This window comes from Nerophis lumbriciformis, linkage group LG25, assembly GCF_033978685.3.
Source record: "Nerophis lumbriciformis linkage group LG25, RoL_Nlum_v2.1, whole genome shotgun sequence".
Taxonomy (NCBI): Eukaryota; Metazoa; Chordata; class Actinopteri; order Syngnathiformes; family Syngnathidae; genus Nerophis; species Nerophis lumbriciformis.
Genome location: NC_084572.2, coordinates 23,876,220 through 23,892,636, shown reverse-complemented (window position 1 = coordinate 23,892,636; position 16,417 = coordinate 23,876,220). Strand labels below are relative to the sequence as shown.

Genomic DNA, 16,417 nt, shown 5'->3' with positions numbered 1-16,417 from the left:
CATTTATAAGTAAAGGTAAGACCATATTAACGTTTTTTTAATTACATGTGCTTTTTTGTGTGCTACAGTTTGTATGTGTAAAGTTAAAGTTAAGTTAAAGTACCAATGATTGTCACACACACTAGGTGTGGTGAAATTTGTCCTCTGCATTTGACCCATCCCCTTGATCACCCCCTGGGAGGTGAGGGGAGCAGTGGGCAGCAGCGGCACCGCGCCCGGGAATCATTTTTGGTAATTTAACCCCCAATTCCAATCCTTGATGCTGAGTGCCAAGCAGGGAAGAATGCTGGTATCAGCTTTTAAACATAACCCGTTAACTGCTGACAATTAAATGGTGAATAAGATACTCTTTAGGGTTCATATGTTTGTAAATCTGACTGTGATGAAGTCAGTGCCTCACCAGCCATGAACCTCACCGCACGTCACTGATGGTTACATCCCTATGTTGAATTAATACGTCTATAAATTGTGGACCAAAACAGATGAAAACTTTATTAAAAGCATAATTTTAGGCTCCTGTGCCATGATTGGAGTGTACAGGTGTACCCACTGAAGTAACCCTCAGGTGTGTAAACAACATCACCGTCATCAAGTGTAAACTTTCAAATGCATCATTCATCAAGCAGACAAGTCAGTCATTGCGTCTGCTCTAGTGAACATTTCGAATTTCTGCAGCTTCGCACTGGATCATTAATCTTTAATGGCCATAATGAATTATCACTTTGATAGGGAGAGGAAGGGGAGCTCCTATCAATAATAAGAGCCATTTTATTCCAAATGACACATTGAGTTATGGCTTCTTCGGTGTTATTAGCTCAACCTAAGCAGGGAAAATAAAACAAAAATAGGCAAGTCACGTTCTACATTTTAACATCATGTATTTAGATACAAAATAATACTGACAGATATATTTAATTAATGAGCACTGATGTTGTTATGTAAATCCTTAAGTAAAGTGCCCCTGGTGCCCCCCACGTTTTTGCACCATGCACTGTGTGACACTATGTGATGTCCATTTAGGGGGGCTTGGGAGGGAGTGGGGGCTGCTATACAAGTGTGACATAACACTTTGCACCGTGCAGCTTTCCCAATGATCAATGTGCATTTAAACCCCATGCACGTCGATAACATGTGCATTTAAAAAAAAAACAAGCTGATGTTTTGCAAGGGCGCTCGGGAAGCATGGCCAACAATGTGCACTGCTCAAAAAAACAACAACACCCATGCAGACTCACCTTTAAAAAAATGCAGGAAGTCCGAGACGGTGGTCGCAAGAATCCAGTGTTTTGTTTTGGGGTTTATTTTTTCAGTTTTTGCGCCGGTTCGTGCGAATCCAAGGCGGGCAAGGAGCGCCGATACTGCAGAAACGTGCAGCGCTATCTGTCATAGTGCACCATTGGCAATCCCTCCGACACGCAGGCTGCAGCCTCAGCCGTCTGCTCGCTGCCACAGAGCTGCCCGGGACACTTTCATTTGGCTTCAGATTCACCCCCCACCGCCGTCCCCTTCCCTGTTGGCGTGCGCTTGTGTGTGTGTGTGAGTGATAAACGAGGCCATGCAAGTGATGGTTTGTTGTGGCCAGAACGTCCGACGCGGATTAGTGATGTTTGGAGACTTGCGAGGTCAAACTCCGCCCCTAGTGTCGCTTCGAGTGCACTGCAGCTGTGTTTGCACTCCTTGCAATCCCCTGCATGGCAAAGTGTGTGTGCTGGCTGGAGGAGGAGGAGGAGGAGGAGGAGGAAGGTCAGACTTGCAACTTGTCATGATGATGATGAGAACAGACATCACGTGACTACATCCGTTTCATAAGCATGCAGCAACGTGGGGACTGTACTGTGCTTTGAAAAGGCTCAAATGTCAGGTAACCAGCTGTTATGTTCAGGTCAGGGGTGTCCAAACTTTTTCCCCTGATGGCCGCTCACTAAAAAAGGAAAGCATGCAGGGCCATTTTGATATTTTTCATTTTCAAACCTAATCAATCAATTAATCAATCAATCAATCAAAGTTTACATATATAGCCCTAAATCATGAGTGTCTCAAAGGGCTGCACAAGCCACAACGACGTCCCACATTGGTGCAAGACAAAAATCAACCCAATGGGATGACAATGAGAAACCTTGGAGGGGACCCCCACCCCACACTCCATGTTTTATGCCCTTTTGGTCAAAGAAAACCCGTTTTTGATTGATTGATTGATTGATTGATTGATTGATTGAAACTTTTATTAGTAGATTGCACAGTACAGTACATATTCCGTACAATTGACCACTAAATGGTAACACCCCAATAAGATTTTCAACATGTTTAAGTCGGGGTCCACGTAAATCAATTCACGTTTACCTTAAAGGCCTACTGAAACCCACTACTACAGACCACGCAGTCTGATAGTTTATGTATCAATGATGAAATCTTAACATTGCAACACATGCCAATACGGCCAGGTTTACTTATAAAGTGCAATTTAAAATTTCCTGCGAAACTTCCGGTTGAAAACGTCTAGGTATGATGACATATGAGCGTGACGTCGATGGTTGAAACGGAAGTATTGGGACGCCATTGTATCCAATACAAAAAGCTCAGTTTTCATCGCAAAATTCCACAGTATTCTGGACATCTGTGTTGGTGAATCTTTTGCAATTTGTTTAAAGGGGAACATTATCACAATTTCAGAAGGGTTAAAACCATTAAAGATCAGTTCCCAGTGGCTTATTTTATTTTTCGAAGTTTTTTTCAAAATTTTACCCATCACGCAATAAATATACGGTCTTTTTTCTGCAACATCAAGGTATATATTGACGCTTACATAGGTCTGGTGATAATGTTCCCCTTTAATGAACAATGAAGACTGCAAAGAAGAAAGCTGTAGATGCGATCGATGTATTAGCGTCTGGCTACAGCAACACAACTAGGAGGACTTTGACTTGGATAGCAGACGCGCTATCCGACGCTAGCCGCCGACCGCATCGATGATCGGGTGAAGTCCTTCGTCGCTCCGTCGATCGCTGAAATGCAGGTGAGCTTCGGTGTTGATGAGCAGATGAGGATTGGCGTAGGTGGAGAGCTAATGTTTTTATCATAGCTCTGTCGAGGTCCATAGCTAAGTTAGATTCAATGGCGTCGTTAGCAACAGCATTGTTAAGCTTTGCCAGGCTGGAAAGCATTAACCGTGTAGTTACAGGTCCATGGTTTAATAGTATTGTTGATTTTCTGTCTATCCTTCCAGTCAGGGGTTTATTTCTTTTGTTTCTATCTGCAGTTAAGCCCGATGCTATCACGTTAGCTCCGTAGCTAAAGTGCTTCACCGATGTATTGTCGTGGAGATAAAAGTCACTGTGAATGTCAATTTCGCGTTCTCGACTCTCATTTTCAAGAGGATATAGTATCCGAGGTGGTTTAAAATACAAATCCGTGATCCACAATAGAAAAAGGAGAGAGTGTGGAATCCAATGAGCCCTTGTACCTAAGTTACGGTCAGAGAGAAAAAAGTTGCGTCCTGCACTGCACTCTAGTCCTTCACTCTCACGTTTTTCATCCACGAATCTTTCATCCTGGCTCAAATTAATGGGGTGACCGTCGCTTTCTCGGTCCCAATCGCTCTCGCTGCTGGTGTAAACAATGGGGAAATGTGAGGAGACTTTCAACTTGTGACGTCACGATACTTCCGGTACAGGCAAGGCTTTTTTTTATCAGCGACCAAAAGTTGCGAACTTTATCGTCGTTGTTCTATACTAAATCCTTTCAGCAAAAATATGGCAATATCGCGAAATGATCAAGTATGACACATAGAATGGATCTGCTATCCCCGTTTAAATAAAAACAATTTCATTTCAGTAGGCCTTTAAATAGGTCAATAATTCATAACACCATTGATTTGAATGTATTGTTATTTTTTGAGCAATACAAAGTTTTTTTTTAAAAACCCTGGAACGGTCTCAGTCATAACATTTTCAAAAAGTAAGTCATATTTATATTAAATCACCAAAAAATGATTCCCGGGCGCAGCACTGCTGCTGCCCACTGCTCCCCTCACCTCCCAAGGGGTGTACAAGGGGATGGGTCAAATGCAGAGGACAAATTTCACCACAACTAGTGTGTGTGACAATCTTTGGTACTTTAACTTTAATTTTATTTATTTTGTTATTATTATTCAATGCCTAAATCTCTAGATCAACTTCAGGTCTAACTGTCAATTTAAAGTAAAAAACATTTAAAAATGCCAAATGTGCAATATTTTCCCCCCCAAAAAAACTGTGGAATAGTTGATGTGAAGTAATTGGAGCCTTTAATAGGTCAATAATGTATAACCCGATTGATTCATTAATATTTTTTCAGCAATTAATGTCTTGTTGTTTTTTTAATCCTACTAAAATTATTGAGGATCCAAAAGGGTCCCATTTTTTACATGGCAAACACACAAAATATGGAATATTTCCCCAAAAAATATTTCAAAGGGGATTTTTTGAGCAATGAGAGTTTTAAAGAAAAAAACACCTTGCATTGCAGCTTTGTTTTATTAGAGTCAACATTGCAACTTTTTCCCGTTACATTTCACCCATTTCCTCTTTATTTCACCTATATATATATATATATATATATATATATATATATATATATATATATATATATATATATATATATATATGTATGTGTGGGGAAAAAAATCACAAGACTATTTCATCTCTACAGGCCTGTTTCATGAGGGGGGGTACCCTCAATCATCAGGAGATTTTAATGGGAGCATTCGCATACCATGGTTTATATAGGGCACAGAGTGGGTGGGTACAGGCTGGCGTAGGGGCGTGGTGATTGGCTCATGTGTTACCTAGGAGGTGTTTCCGTCTATGGCGGCATGCTGTTACAATTTCGCTGCGCTTGTTGAGGGATGACAGGTCTGGACGGTAAATAATAAACAGTTTCTCTTTCAAGCATAGGTTGCATCTTTTATTACCACTATTGTAAGGTGTGCTGGATGCAAGAATTTGCCATGTTATTGAATATTCAACATTATTGTCCACAACAGTACACCATGGCAAAAAAAGAACAATGCAACATTTGACGTCACTATGGGAAGTTTTGACGGAGCAGAAACGTGTGAACTCGTTGGGAGTTTCCTCCTCTCCCAGCTCGCTAGCCTCAATCTGAACCTTGGTATTTACCGTGATGACGGACTGGCAGTGTGTCGCGCCTCGCCAAGGAGCAGCGAGAATACCAAGAAGCGCATATGCCAAATTTTCAAAGAGAACGGCCTACGGATCACGATTGAAGCCGACAAGCAAACCGTCAACTTCCTTGACGTCACTTTCAACCTGAGAAATAACAGCTACCAACCATTCACGAAACCCAACACAACACTCCAATACGTGCACCATGACAGCAACCACCCACCCACCACCACGAAAAGAATACCTACCGGAATCAATAAAAGGCTATCGATGCTGTCATCTAGCAAAGCTGAATTTGACCAAGCAACCCCCCGTACCAAAAAGCCCTTGATGAAAGCGGATACAATTTCACCCTCACCTATGAACCCACGCCAGGAAACCAGCCAAAAAAGAACAGAAAACGAAACGACATCATCTGGTACAACCCCCCATACAGCAAAAACGTCTCAACTAACATTGGACACAAATTCCTCAATCTGATTGACAAACACTTTCCCAAAGACAACACCCTAAGAAAAGTATTCAACAAGAACAACATTAAATTGAGCTACAGCTGCATGAACAATATACGACAAATCATCTCAAACCACAACAAAACAATTGCAAATGAGCCGTCGGCCCCCAGACAGAGCGACTACAAAACCAACAAAGGCTGTAACTGTCGAAAGAAACCTGATTGCCCTCTCAACGAGGGGTGCTTACAAACGTCAATCTAAGGTAATACGCAAGGACATTAACACATCCGACACATATGTAGGATTAACCGAGGGAGAATTCAAAACCAGATGGAACAATCACAAGGCTTCTTTCAGGAACAAAAACCTGCGAAATACCACAGAACTCAGCAAACACATTTGGGACCTCAAAGACAATAATGTTGAATATTCAATAACATGGCAAATTCTTGCATCCAGCACACCTTACAATAGTGGTAATAAAAGATGCAACCTATGCTTGAAAGAGAAACTGTTTATTATTTACCGTCCAGACCTGTCATCCCTCAACAAGCGCAGCGAAATTGTAACAGCATGCCGCCATAGACGGAAACACCTCCTAGGTAACACATGAGCCAATCACCACGCCCCTACGCCAGCTTGTACCCACCCACTCTGTGCCCTATATAAACCATGGTATGCGAATGCTCACATTAAAATCTCCTGATGATTGAGGGTACTCCCCCTCATGAAACAGGCCTGTAGAGATGAAATAGTCTTGTGATTTTTTTTTTCCCACACATACATATATTGCGCTCTACTACGGTATCGAGCACTATTTTTTGGATAACCTTATTAAGACATATATATATATATATATATATATATATATATATATATATATATATATATATATATATATATATATATATATATATACATATATACATATAGTGATTAGATGCGTGAAAACATTAGTGAGTAACATTTGATACAACAGTGCGGGTGATGTTCGTGACAAGTGTGAAACCCCACACCCTTGCCTCGCTACATCCGCATGCACCGTCCACACAGTCGTAGTCCCAGAGCTGTGATACAACTGTAGTGTACCTCCAAATGTGCGGTGGGACAATTAGTCGCCTCATTCAGGCCCTGTTTGCAAAGGTAAATCACACCTAACCTTATCCGTGTCCACATACAACAATGCCACCGTTTAAGACTCCCGCCCCCCTCCGTCCGCCGGCTTGTTGGGGACAAGTGTTGTAAATTAGCTTTGGCTACAAACACTATGATGCATACATTGGATAACTGTCTCAGATGTCTATGTTTTTGTATCTGTCCCTATTTCAAATAAACCTCTATAATAATAGTATGCAAGAGCGGAAAATGCACACGTCATAGTCCTCTCCAGTGTTGCTTTGTATGCAAGTTCTTAAATGTAACTTATCTGAACAATATCCACTGATGTGGTATTTCAATTAACTGGAATCCAGTGTGCTGTGGGGCGCTATTGTAGTGAATCACACCTGAGTCATCATAAATTAATCAAATCTTTATTAGACACGTAAACAATGTGATAAAGAACATTTTACATCAATCAATCTAGGGATCTAGATATCTGGTCACTCTTTTGCCCTCACCTTCATTGTCCATTCGTTTTTGGTGACTTTATATACTCTGGACCTAGACGTTGAGTCTGCAACATACATGGCAGACAATAACTGATACAGTCTGCTTTGCCAGTCCAAAAGCATTCGCCGTTTTCTTCGACGGCCAGGTAATACAAAGCATGCACTACCTTTTTTTTTATCACATCCACGGAAACTCGCATTCTCGTTGACTCTCCTTCGACAAATGGAAGACGTTTTTTGCTAAGTAGAAACACAGCTGACCCGGCCGGACATTGGAAAGTTCTCTTGCCGTCTGAGAAGTGTTGTATCCGAAATATCTGCAATCGCTTTCTCTTAAGGTATTTATGTGGGATTTCCACAAGCGTCTGTACATGTAGAAGAAGGAGAAACACGGGCATGTCTGGATGACTCGCCTTCATATTTGCAGTGTTTACCTCTGAGTTACGAAACCACTTTCTGGCTGTGGCGCGTTCTTTCTGGCGTCACTTCCTCTCCGAACTGACTTTGTAAACCAGTGGTTCTCAAATGGGGGTACGCGTACCCCTGGGGGTACTTGAAGGTATGCCAAGGGGTACGTGAGATTTTTTTTTGAATATTCTAAAAATAGCAACAATTCAAAAATCCTTTATAAATATAAATAAAAACCTATCTTTTTTTCCAAATAGTTCAAGAAAGACCACTACAAATGAGCAATATTTTGCACTGTTATACATTTTAATAAATCAGAAACTGATGACATAGTACTGTATTTTACTTCTTCATCTCTTTTTTTCAACCAAAAATGCTTTGCTCTGATTAGGGGGTACTTGAATTAAAAAAAATTTCACAGGGGGTACATCACTGAAAAAAGGTTGAGAACCACAGTTGTAAACGATCAATGAGTCCGTACAAAGCTAAGTGCCGGATTTCCAAGAATTACACGGCTGACTTATTCGTGTAAAAATTTGTCCAAGGAGGGGGACCTTGCACGCTGGTTTAGTGTGGCTGAAACGGGGCTTAGACTAAATAATTATTCGTTTAAGGGGTTGAACGACTTAGTGTAGACATGGCCTTAATGTCATTGCTGATTATTAAAGTTAAAGTTAAAGTACCAATGATTGTCACACACACACTAGGTGTGGCGAAATTATTCTCTGCATTTGACCCATCACCCTTGATCACCCCCTGGGAGGTGAGGGGAGCAGTGAGCAGCAGCGCTGGCTGCGCCCGGGAATCATTTTTGGTGATTTAACCCCCAATTCCAACCCTTGATACTGAGTGCCAAGCAGGGAGGTAATGGGTCCCATTTTTATAGTCTTTGGTATGACTCGGCCGGGGTTTGAACTCACAACCTACCGATCTCAGGGCAGACACTCTAACCACTAGGCCACTGAGTAGGTGTATTATGTCAAATCAAGTGGTGAAAACCCCTGATAGGGCTTTGAAGCAAATGGGATTTTGCTTAATTCTCTTCTCCTACGCTTTTACTTTCTGATCCCTTCTTTCAAATTGCGGCAAAAAGGACACAAATAATTGTCAAAAGGTAGAAGGCTTTTTTTCTTCAGCAGCCATGTTTTGTTTAGGCACAGTATCAGTGGACCTCTCGTAGATGCTGTACATAACTGTGTGTACATGCACTGCATTAAACTTTCTAATACTTAAATATTAGAAAGTAGAGATGTCCGATAATGGCTTTTTTGCCGATATCCGATATTCCGATATTGTCCAACTCTTAATTACCGATACCGATATCAACAGATACCGATATATACCTGTACAGTCGTGGAATTTACACATTATTATGCCTAATTTTGTTGTGATGCCCCGCTGGATGCATTAAACAATGTAACAAGGTTTTCCAAAATAAATCAACTCAAGTTATGGAAAAAAATGCCAACATGGCACTGCCATATTTATTATTGAAGTCACAAAGTGCATTATTTTTTTTAACATGCCTCAAAACAGCAGCTTGGAATTTGGGACATGCTCTCTCTGAGAGAGACTATGAGGAGGTTGAGGTGGGCGGGGTTGCGATGGTGGTGGTGGTGGTGGGGGGGGGGGGGGTGTATATTGTAGCGTCCCGGAAGAGTTAGTGCTGCAAGGGGTTCTGGGTATTTGTATTTGTTCTGTTGTGTTTATGTTGTGTTACGGTGCGGATGTTCTCCCGAAATGTGTTTGTCGTTCTTGTTTGGTGTGGGTTCACAGTGTGGCGCATATTTGTAACAGTGATAAAGTTGTTTATACGGCCACCCTCAGTGTGACCTGTATGGCTGTTGACCAAGTATGCTTGCATTCACTTGTGTGTGTGAAAAGCCGCAGATATTATGTGACTGGGCCGGCACGCAAAGGAAGTGCCTTTAAGGTTTATTGGCGCTCTGTACTTCTCCCTACGTCCGTGTACACAGCGGCGTTTTAAAAAGTCATACATTTTACTTTTTGAAACCGATACCGATAATCATGAAACCGATACCGATAATTTCCGATATTACATTTTAAAGCATTTATCGGCCGATAATATCTGCAGTCCGATATTATCGGACATCCCTATTAGAAAGTATTATTTTTATCTAGTAGTACGCCAAAGAATCACTTCATCCAAGTACAGCATTTTATTTTTTCTATATTCAAACACAGTGTTACTGTTCAAACTGTGTGTAATGTTACAGTGGCCACAAATATTAAATGTACTTCCTAAATAAAACATCTGCCTTGTTTTTAATGAATACTTAGCTACTGTATGCTACTGTATTTTAATGTTGGTCGTTATGTTAGTACTTAGCCATGTTTTTTCCGAGGTGGTGCTTGATGAACAAAGTTTGAGAACCACGATTACAGATCCACGGAGCGGTGTACAAAGTGGAGCATGTGTCTGTTTATAGCCTCTCTCTCATCATCGTGGTCGTCATCATCTTGTCCCCACAGACACGTGAATGTGCGCTTTTATTTTCCCTTATTAGTTTAATTGCCGCTGAACAAGTCGGGGACGTCCTCTCCTGTGACAGACCGCAGCCAAGTTTGTAATGTCCCTCCATCTGTCTTCTCTCTGCTCTAAAGAGACACGTGACGCACACACAGTGCACTAATCGACGGCCTTTTCAGCGTCACCAAAATTAGACCGTCGCCATCATTACTTACGCAAATTCTTTCTATTTATGTCTGCATTTATGTCTGCAACGGCCACACTCAGAACAACAAACTACTTCCTGTGTATGATCCATAATCCTCTCTCTCGATGCTTGTCCATAGGATCCTTTTTGTGTAGTTCTGTAGTTAATGGTTTTTCATTCTTATCCCAGAGGTGTCCAAAGTGTGGCCCGGGGGCCATTTGCGGCCCGCAGCTCAAGTTTTGTTGGCTTGCAGCATATTGCTGATATAAAGTTGAACAGAACAAATAACAAAAAAAGGAGCGAAAAGACTTAAATTTAGTGAGAATTGAAAGTAATAATTAGGGGTGTCCCGATGTGATATTGATATCGGATATCGATCCGATACAAACAAATAAACAAGTATTGGATTAGCACAAGCTAGACATACATAGACTATATTGCCAAAAGTATTTGGTCACCTGCCTTGACTCACATATGCACTTGAAGTGCCATCCTATTCCTAACCCATAGAGTTCAATATGATGTCGGTCCACCTTTTGCAGCTATTACAGCTTCAACCCTTCTGGGAAGGCTGTCCACAAGGTTGCGGAGTGTATTTATAGGAATTTTCGACCATTCTTCCAAAAGCGCATTGGTGAGGTCACACACTGATGTTGGTCGAGAAGGCCTGGCTCTCAGTCTCCGTTCTAATTCATCCCAAAGGTGTTCTATCGGGTACAGGTCAGGACTCTGTGCAGGCCAGTCAAGTTCATCCACACCAGACTCTGTCATCCATTTCTTTATGGACCTTGCTTTGTGCACTGGGGAACAGTTATGTTGGAAGAGGAAGGGGCCCGCTCCAAACTGTTCCCACAAGGTTGGGAGCATGGAATTGTCCAAAATGTTTTGGTATCCTGGAGCATTCAAAGTTCCTTTCACTGGAACTAAGGGACCAATCCCAACTCCTGAACAACAACCCCACACCATAATTCCTCCTCCACTAAATTTCACACTCAGCTCAATGCAGTCCGAAATGTAGCGTTCTCCTGGCAACCTCCAAACCCAGACTCGTCCATCAGATTGCCAGATGGAAAAGCGTGATTCATCACTCCAGAGAACGTGTCTCCACTGCTCTAGAGTCCAGTGGCGAAGTGTATGGCTTAGATGCAGCCGTTCGGCCATGGAAACCCATTCCATGAAGCTCTCTGCGTACTGTACGTGGGCTAATTGGAAGGTCACATTAACTTTGGAGCTCTGTAGCTACTGACTGTGCAGAAAGTCGGCGACCACTTTGCACTATGCGCTTCAGCATCCGCTGACCCCTCTCTGTCAGTTTACGTGGCCTACTACTGAGTTGCTGTTGTTCCCAAACTCTTCCATTTTCTTATAATAAGTTGACTTTGGAATATTTAGGAGCGAGGAAATTTCACGACTGGATTTGTTGCACAGGTGGCATCCTATGACAGTTCCACGCTCCTGAAAGCGGACCATTCTTTCACAAATGTTTGTAGAAACAGTCTCCATGTGTAAGTGCTTGATTTTATACACCTGTGGCCGGGCCAAGTGATTAGGACACCTGATTCTGATCACTTGGATGGGTGGCCAAATACTTTTGGCAATATAGTGTATTAACTGTCCGGAACAGCGAAGCACACAGTAGCACACAAGCTAGACATAAGTAATAAGTGTTTCTAATTGAACAAAATTGCAGTGTAAAATATAAACAAATATTAAACAATATTAAATACAGATACAAAGTCTCCAAGGCAGCAGTGTATTAAACTGTATCCAATAACAAACGTGTCCGCATCACTCCACTTACTATGTCATGAGTATTGATAAGATTTTTCCTGTTCCGATTCCACTTTCATGTCTGCTTAACAATTCGGTTCCTTAACAATTCTCTTATCGATTCTTATTTGGAAAGAAAGAGAAAAAAAAAGGCGGATTAGTCTCAATTTTGTTTCGTTTAGAGGTAACACGGCCATACAAAGCCTACAATGAGGTCACATATGTAGCATAGAAGAAAAAAAAATAAGTGTAATAAATAAATATTCTGCTGTATAATTTAACAACATAAATAATGCGGAAAGAATGTAACATTTAGTAACATACGATATTAACTCATTACATGCAAAGTGCGATATGTCAAGCCTTTGTTTGTTATAATTGGATGATTATGGTTTACAGTTTATGCAATCCTGGAATTGAAAATCTCAGAAAATGTAAGGTTTCAAAAAGTGTAAGCCAAGATCGTCAAAATTATAATAAAGGCTCGACATATATCACATTGCATGCAATAAGTTAATATAATGTGTTACTAAATGTTACATTCTGTCATGTCTGTGTGATCATGTTTTGTTTTAGTCATGTTCGGTTTTGTTTTTGGACTTTTTGTGCACTTTTGTTGTTTTGTCACCATAGCAACCATTAGTTTTCACCTGTTACGTCACGCACCTGTTTCACGTTTTGAGTCACGCACCTGCTTTCACTAATCATGTCTATAGTATTTAAGTTCATTGTTTTCAGTTCGTCGTTCTGGCGACATCCCGCATTCATACCCCTGTCACACTCTGTCTACCTCTGCGCACTTCATGCCATGTCCAAGTAAGTTTTTTCTATTAATGCCACAGTTAGTGTTTTTGTTTAATTGTTCACAGTTTTTTGCCCACGTGCAAGTCTTTTTGTGTCGATAACAGCAATTATGACGTCTCTCCTCCCTTAATTCCGATAATTGAGCCGATAATGATAAAGACTGACAAAAGACTGTTGGACTCTCTGTTGTGGCTTGTGTTTCCACCTGTCTCCTTAACCCCTCCCCTCCCATACAGTATGTTATATCTGTGATGTCATGATACTGAAAAGTGTGGGCGTTCTTTAGCATGTCAGAAGAAGACATTTCACTCGTAATTTGAAAAAGGTGTTCTGCAAGAATGATAAATGGGGATGGTTAAAGACACATTATAACACAATAAAATGGAAAAAATCACCTTAATATTCACCATCATGAAGATTTATGGAAGCAGTACGAAGCTGCATGTGCTGCTCTGCCGAGACCTGGGGTTATTAGCAGTGACCGCAGCAAACGTAAACTTACAGGACTGATGAGAAAACATTTGATAAGAGACAACTGTCTGAAAGGAAAGATCTTAGGAGGGAAATAACTTGGAGACAAACTGAGGATTGGTTTATGTTTACCGGTAACTTCATGATTCATCTGATGGCACAGACTTTAATTACTTACCTTTTATGATTTCTTAGTGGAAAAAATGCAATTTATTCCTTGAACCCCGATTTCTTTATGTTTTACAATTGAATGCTGCCTTTCTATGGGGCAAACACGTTTTGCACTATACTGCCAGGGAAGAATGTAATTTAATTGTTTTCATCAAGAAGAGATTCCGCGTATTACGTGTTGTTGCTAATGACAATGCAAAATCTTATTGGCTTAGTTCTATTGGCCTCATTTATGTTTGTTGCTTTGGACAGATATTTTCATTTTCCGAAATCATATTTAGAATGTTTAAGTTGTTTGTTGTCTATCAATGAAATAATTAAAAAGTTGAAATATCAATAAATTCCAAAAAATGTTTGCGCTATGCAATAATTGTATTGTTTGCATGGGTCAGAATTACAGTAGGAAGTGTATTTGTACTCAAATTATAATTAAATGAAGAACTATCAGTTGACTATATCCTTATCCCTACAATGAATTTCAATATTTTTGTTAGGGTGTATACTGTTCAATTAATTTATTCTCACAAAATCTTGAGTAAATATATACTGTATACATAAATATCGGTTATTGTTATCAGTTGTAAACATCTGGAAATTATCGGTATATTATTGTGCATCCCTAATCATGATTAATCTAAATTAATTCACAGCAATCATGATTAATCTCATTTATAGTTGTAGTTATTTACAGTATATAGCAAAATATGCAAAAATTAAATACATCGATGGCTATTTACGTAAATATTTGTGCGCCTACAGAAGAGGTGTACGGTCAAGTGCGAGTATATTTTCTGCAAATTTGAACAAATTGTGATCATATTTATAACCATGATCATAATCATAATTTCAAATAACTCCACTTTTTATTCCCTTTAGTGTAGCCCAGGGGTGTCAAACGTACGGCCCGCGGGCCGGATCAGGTCCGTGAACAGGTTTTATCCGGGCCGCGGGATGTGTTTGCTAAGCATAAAAATGAGCCGAAATGTTTTGAACGAAAGAAACTGCTGCTCTAAATGTGTCCACTAGATGTCGCAATAGCAATTATTTGTATCTTTGTAGATGATGCTACATATGTAAAAAAAATAAAAATAAACCACATGATGTTAGTGCACCAGTCGAGGAAAATGAGCAAACTACATAAATAACATCCTGTAATTTGATGTTGAAATATTTTTTTTTTTATCCTTACAGATAATTAACACCAATGAGTTGACTGATGAACATTAACACATAATTTATTCAGAAAGTATAAAAAAACGACAAATAAAGATAGAATACTCTTAACCACGACATGTAGGTGTAAAAAAAAAACCAACAACATTATGAGTTATGCATTTTCAGAATGTGCTTGTTCTAATTTTAAACAAACAAAACAATCTAAAGTTGTCTTTATTTTTAAGTTTTTACCAGTCCGGCTCACTTCGGAGTAGATTTTTCTCCATGTGGCCCCCGATCTAAAATGACTTTGACACCCCTGTACTAGCCGGTCCACATACCGTAGATCAGGGGTGCTCATTACGTCGATCGCGAGCTACTGGTCGATCGCGGAGCGTGTGTCAGTCGATCGCCAGCCAGGCATTAAAAAAATAGTCCTAAGAATGAGTGATCATAAATCTTCACTATGACGTCACTTTCGTCACTTGATTGACATTCACGGCACCCGAGGGTCTTCTGAGATGACGCTGGCTGCTGCCAGCTCATTAAAATTAGACAGGAAGGCGAGAAACACTTTATGTCAACTGACTCTGGCGCCGTACCTGTCGTCAAAACTCCAAAGACCGACCACACAGTTGCACAATAAAAGCTCTGCTTCATCCTGCCTGCGCTAACAAAATAAGAGTCTCAGAAAGCTGGCGTGCACGCCAATGTATTTCTTGTAAAGTGTATACAGAGGAGTATGGAAGCTGGACAAATAAGATGCCAAAAACCAACCACTTTCATGTGGTATTGGACAGAAAGGAAGACTTTTTTTCCCCTCCATTCGAAAATGCGGACGTTATCCGCACCACTGTCTGATTCCAATCAATGCAAGTCATCAGAATCAGGTAATACACCAACTTATATTCTTGTCTTCATGAAAGAAAGGAATCTATATGTGTTAAACATGCTTGTATTATCTTTAAGCACCTTTAACTTATTAACAATATTAACTATATGTGTTAAACATGCTTGTATTATCTTTAAACACCTTCAACTTATTAACAATATTAACTGTGTTAAACATGCTTGTATTATCTTTAAACACCTTTAACTTATTAACAATATTAACTATATGTGTTAAACATGCTTGTATTATCTTTAAACACCTTCAACTTGTTAACAATATTAACATATGTATTAAACATTCTTGTATTATCATTAAACACCTTTAATTTATTAACAATATTAACTATATGTGTTAAACATGCTTGCATTATCATTAAACACCTTTAACTTGTTAACAATATTAACTATGTGTTAAACATGCTTGCATTATCTTTAAACACCTTTAACTTATTAACAATATTAACTATATGTGTTAAACATGCTTGTATTATCATTAAACACCTTTAACTTGTTAACAATATTACCAAAAGGTGTTAAACATGCTTGTATTATCATTAAACACCTTTAACTTGTTAACAATATTAACTATATGTATTAAACATGCTTGTATTATCATTAAACACCTTTAATTTATCCACAATATTAACTATATGTGTTAAACATGCTTGCATTATCATTAAACACATTTAGCTTGTTAACAAAAACATATATTTCATAAATAAGTAAATATAAATTATATATATGAATGAGGTAGATCCCCACGACTTGATCAATTGAAAAGTAGCTCGCCTGCAGAAAAAGTGTGAGCACCTCTGCCGTAGATTGAAGAAGTGTGAATACAA

General features: G+C 39.7%; 1 protein-coding gene across 4 annotated transcripts in view; it reads right to left on the bottom strand.

Moving 5' to 3' along the window:
• The window catches only part of usp53b (ubiquitin specific peptidase 53b), a 127,972-nt gene extending 126,523 nt beyond the window's left edge, over positions 1–1,449 (bottom strand). For all 4 annotated transcript variants that reach the window (XM_061983978.1, XM_061983981.1, XM_061983980.1 and 1 more), the window contains exon 1: positions 1,236–1,449. The gene's annotated coding sequence lies outside the window, so the exon portion shown is untranslated. The remainder of the gene's footprint in view (positions 1–1,235) is intronic.
• Between the last annotated feature and the right edge of the window lie 14,968 nt (positions 1,450–16,417).